The sequence below is a fragment of the Lycium barbarum genome, chromosome 3 (assembly GCF_019175385.1).
Source record: "Lycium barbarum isolate Lr01 chromosome 3, ASM1917538v2, whole genome shotgun sequence".
Lineage (NCBI taxonomy): Eukaryota > Viridiplantae > Streptophyta > Magnoliopsida > Solanales > Solanaceae > Lycium > Lycium barbarum.
In genome coordinates this window covers 105,275,649-105,281,719 of record NC_083339.1, presented here as the reverse complement: position 1 = coordinate 105,281,719, position 6,071 = coordinate 105,275,649, and positions in this window count along the sequence as shown.

The window sequence follows — 6,071 nt, the reverse complement described above, 5'->3', positions numbered from 1 at the left end:
AATTGTAAAAATACACCAAATTAACTCAAAATATTATGGAATCATCTTATCAAATAGACTTGTCAAAATATAGCCTTAATAATTTTTTTAGCAAATGTTTTTGACTTTCTAAAGACATATTTCCCTCTGTTTAAAATCTTATGGACTCCGGATAATAAAATAAATCACGGGAGGTCAAAAATTAGGTGTCAACACACGTTTCTTAAGAAAACATTTATAATGGTAGCATTTTTACTATTTTACCCCCTTAATATTTCATATAGTCTCTCCTTAATAAATATTTCCTCCTTAATAAATATCTACTCTATCAATGCTGAGAACCTCTTAAATGTTGCTAATTAATACAAGGGTAAAATGAAAAAAAGTTACTTAATTTTGTGTTTTAAATAAAACGACAAATATTTTTACTAAGGACAACAAATACTTTGAGGCGGAGGGAGTAAATGACATTTCAAATCTGATGGGATTGATGAAACTATGAAAATGACACATTTACCCCCGATGTTGACGTTGGTCAAACATCTCCATTTCTTTAACTCTAAAACTTCCAAACATACCAAAATCAATCTGGAATCACCTGACTACCTTGGGAACCGTACCGCCCATCTCCGTAAGTCATAAAAACACAAAAGTAACATCCGGAAGGAAATTCTAAGTGAAAGGCTTGAAATGACTTAGCAAGTCGTTACATCAAATACCATTAAAAATAGTGTTCGTCCTCGAACGGTAAAAGATAGAAAGATAGCTGGATCCTTAAAAAGCTAGGGATATCTAGACCGTATATCAGACTTGATCTCCCAAGTCACCTCCTCAACTGGGCGATGCCTCCATTGCACTTCACTGAAGCTATTCCTTTAGCTATCAACTTTTGAACCTATCTGTTCAAAATAGCATGGCTCCTCCTCAAAAGTCAGATTTTGATCAAGCAACACCGAATCCCATAAGAACCATCCGAATGGTACTTCTCCAGGATCGAAACATGAAAAACTGGGTGAACAACTGAAAGACCTAGAGGCAGTGCTAACTCATAATCCACCTCACAAATACGCTGAACTATCTCAAACGGGCCAATAAACCTAGGACTCAACTTCCCTTTCTTCCAAAACCTCATCACCCTTCACAGGCAAAACCATGAACTCTAAATTACGAACTTTCCAATCCGCATAACTCTTTTGGATACTATTAGCCGTGAGAAGTCTTTCTTGAATCAACTTCACATTATCTGACGAATCCCTCAACAAATTTGTTCCCCAAGGCCTAAACTCAAAAGCATCAAACGAACCAATCGGAGAAGGACACCTCCTACCATATAGTGCCTCAAATAGTGCCATCTCAATACAAGAATGGTAGCTGTTTTTATAAGCAAACTCTACCAAGGGTAGAAACTGATCCCAATGACCACCAAAGTCAATCACACAGGCTGGCAACATATCCTTGAGAACCTGAATAGTTCGCTTGGACTGGTCGTCAGTATGAGGGGGAAAAACTGTACTAAGCTCCACTCTAGTACCCAACTCCTTCTGCATAGACCTTTAGAAATACGAGGTAAAATGAGTACCTATGTCCGAATTGATAGAAATGGGCACCCTATGCAAACGTACTTTATCTGGAATATAGATCTTGGCCAACCTCTCTGAATTTTAAGTAGTCTGGATTGGAATGAAATGGGCAGACTTTCTATCTGTCCACGATGGCCTAAATAGCATCAAACTTGCCCAAAGTATGTGGAAACCTTACCACAAAGTCCATGGCAATCCACTTCCACTTCCACCCAGGTATAGGTATCCTCTGAATCACACTACCAGGCTTCTGGTGCTCATACTTCACTTGCTGGCTATTCAAACACTGAGACAAAAACTCCACTTTTTCCCTCTTCATGCGACACCACCAATAATGTTTCTTTAAGTCACGATACATCTTTGTAGTCCCTGGATAAATAGAATACTTCGAACAATGAGCCTCGTTCATGATCAATTTAGTCAAATCTCCCGCTCTTAGGACACAAATCCTACCCTTCATCCTCAAAACTACATCACCATCAAGAATAGCTTTATTAGCCTCACCTTGCAACACCTTTTCCTGAATTTGCACGACTTCACATCCTCAAACTGTTGAGCTCAAATCTGTTCCAATAAGGAAGGCCTCGCCTCCACACAAGCTAGAACCCTACCAAGCTTCGAAATATCAAGTCTCACGAAACAATTAGCCAAAGACTAAACATCCATACTCAAAGGATGCTCTCCCACATACAACCGTGCCAAGCTACCCATGCTCACCACTTTCCTACTCAAGGCATTCGCCACTGCATTAGCCTTGCTTGGATGATAAAGAATGGTCATGTCGTAGTCCTTGAGCAACTCCAACCACCTACGCTCTCTTAAATTGAGGTCATTCTGATCCGTGAACACCTCACGGTGTACCCCATAGAGATAATTCCTCGTAATCTTTAAAGTGAACACTACTGCCACCAACTCCAAGTCATGAGTGGGGTAGTTCTTCTCATGTGCCTTTAGTTGGCTCAAAGCATAAGCTATCACTTTCCCTTTTTGGATCAATACACAACCAAGACCTATTCCAGAAGCGTCACAATAGACTGTAAAGCTTTCTGCCTCGATAGGTAAAGTCAAAATCAGAGCAGTAGTCAACAAAGTATTGAGCTTTTGAAGCTCGCCTCGCACTCATCAGACCACTGAAATGCCACATCTTTCTGAGTCAATATAGTCAATAGGGACACAATGGATGTAAATCCCTTCACAAAACAGCGATAATAACCTATGAGGCCTACAAAGCTCTGAACCTCAGTGACCGAAGCAGGTCTAATCCAATCTCAAACTGCCTCAATATTCTTGGGATCTACCATAATTCCATCCTTAGTCACCACATGTCCTAATAATGCCACCTAACTAAGCAAAAAAATCATCCTTCAAGAACTTAACATTGTCACGACCCAAACTGGAGAGCCATGACGAGCACCTTACCGTGCTAGTCATGTTCCATCTGACATACATTTGTGACTTCAATATGAACATAGGTGGGCTGATAGGGCTATCATATGATTCTCGATAGACTCATAAGGAAACATGCCTGTATCAAATAATCGGAAAGACTCATTTATATGGATATGCTGGACATACTGTATGAGCTAACAAGGCTATCATAATCACCTGTGTGACAACATATGAAACATCAAGTCTGGATATCATCTGACTATACATAACTGTCTACAAGCCTCTACTGGAAAGCATACATAACGTGGTTGGGACAGGTCCACGCCGTACCTCTGCATATGTACATATGTCTATATATATATATATATATATACATATACACACACATACATATATGTGACCAAGATGACTACTGTCATCTCTGAAACAAATGGAGTGCATCGACCATATTCGCTGAGCCGACATCCTACTAGATTGATCACCAACATGTATCACGAGACCTGCGGGCATGAAATATAGGGCAGTCGGTACGAATAATGTACCGAGTATGTAAGGCATGAAAACAACATATATAAGAATCATGAAAGGAATCTGAGACATAAGAGTCAATCTGTATATCTGAATGTATATGTATAACTCTGTATATCTGAAGGTGTCTGTATAACTCTACATATCTAAAAGTGTCTCTGAGGGCGTATGATATGCATGCTCTCTTTCAAAAATAGTCATATACATATATCATAATACCGTACCCGGCCATATAATATAGGCTCGATGTTATCCGTACCCGGCCATGACAGGTTCGGTGTTATCTGTACCCAACTGCAGTGGTGTGCACAATAGATGCCGAACCGACTGACTATAATGTGGCTGGATTTGATAAAATAGTTGTACATATAAAGAAATGCATGAAAGACTCGTAAAATATCAGTCTAAGCTCCTCGGAGTAACATAAGGTCTCCAAGTGACATTATGAAGCTAGTACATCAATATAAGAAATCTATGGAAGCTATAGCCATGAACTATGTCAAAACATACATATGAGGTCAAGGATACAAGTATCTCTAGAGTGTCTAAGAATGGAGTCTTTTAGAACTTGTTCGTTTACTTATTTCGTTCATATCATAAAGATTATGCCAAAATTAAAGAAAGGGATAACCTTAACATACCTTGGGGTCTATCTAAATGTCCAACGTCTATTTCACGAACTTGTAACTCTACAAACAAGGCAACATACACCATAATCAGACCATATTCAACTCTTATAATCTATTTTAAACGAGTAGGAAATCTAACGAAATTCGGGCATCATTTCCCCTACAATTCTTACTCCAATCTAACTCTAAAGCAGCCCACAAACATACCAAATTACCCACATCAACAACAACCAGATATAATCATATAAACAAGTACAAATCTGTTTAAAACTCCATCCAAAATCAGCTGACAAATCATCTACTTCAACAACTCACTGATTGTCTTACTAAACATGATTTCTTCACCTCAAAACCAACAAATTCTATCACACATAACTTAATAACAAGTTAAGACCATGGTCTTACCTTAAATAATCAGAATCTCTAAGAAAAATCCTCAGCTTCAACCTCAAACCCGCAGCTATGCAGGAAACAACACTAATACTATGCTTTCCTTTTCTACTTTGTGATTCTAAGGTGGAAACCTTGATGAATTTGAGAGAATCAAGTTTTTATGATTTAAAGAGGATTTTGGAGGGTGTGGGAACTTGGAAAAATGAAAAATGAGTGAAGGAGTTCGAGATATATGCAAATATATACCAACAGTTCAGCCACCGCCAATTTGACTTTGCATATTGACGGTCCGTTAATCATGTTAACGGTCCATACAATTGCACCGTCAAATTGCACAACTCATAATTTACTCTGTACTTCTCCAAATTGCAATCTGCCAATTATGTTGGAAAGAAGACTCCCTGAACTTACCTTTACATAGTTTATGGATTCCGTAACTCATCGTATGCTAGGGGACATTCCCCTCAAAAGTGGACCCTAAAATCTTGTCCGAAATTCTCCCAAATTCTCCTAAAGTCTCGATAACTAAATTCCTTTGACCTCCAAACTTCCAATACTTGTTACATATGAGCTTAAACCTTTATATATGAGGGATAACATATCTAATATCTCGTAACCTCGAAGGCTAACACTCGAGACCAAGACGACTAGTGTATCATATACATCAATGCAACAGATGAGAGGCGTATCGTATTCTTTCTTAATTCACTTAGCTCCCAACTCTCGTATTCTCTAATAGATAAGTTGATGATTATATCTTCCTTTAAGACACACTCGTGAGCTACTTGACCAATTTCCCCAATAGATCCTCTGCAAGAGTCTAAATCACTAAGATTATTATGGAACCTCAAAGTACGGGAAAGAAGTGACGTGAAATCTTATCTTGTTTTCTTAACTCTGGAAATTCTTGAAACTTATCCCACTCATACTAGCTTCCTTACATCGCAAGATAGCGAAATTTTTCGAGGTATAACATTCTTTCCCCCTTAGGAACATTCGTCCTCGAATGTTAAAGTAGAGGCATTATTGCTTGGGTCGTCAATGTCCTTTCGCTCGCATATAATTTTATCGTACATTTCCTAGCTTGTTGCGTCGATTGTCGCACTTCAAGCTATTGATACCTAGAAGGTTTAAATGTTTTACCAAAGGTGTCTTAGTCTTATCTTATAGTAACTCTTCCGTTATCCTTTATCGCATTATTCTTGTTATTCTTCTTTTATTCCTTACCCCAGTCCTTGCTGTTAATAATTCTTTGTGGACTTAACTCCTTCATCTTTGTATCCCATTATTATCGTATGTAAGAAGTCATCAATGAGTATATCGATTACAGCTTCATATCTATTCCGCTTTGTCTTTGTCATCCACTTGGGACCAGTATCCTCTAAAGGAGGTGGTCACATTTAGCTGTTCCTAGTCCGAATTATACTTGTAAGTCCACTCCGATTTCATCCATTTACTCTGAGAAATATCTCTGTTATCTTTAGTAACTTAATATATCCATCTATCCTTGAAGCCTATGTTGAGTTTCGAGTCTTTCTTGTCTTGGAGTTACTTTCCTTATAATACTATATAA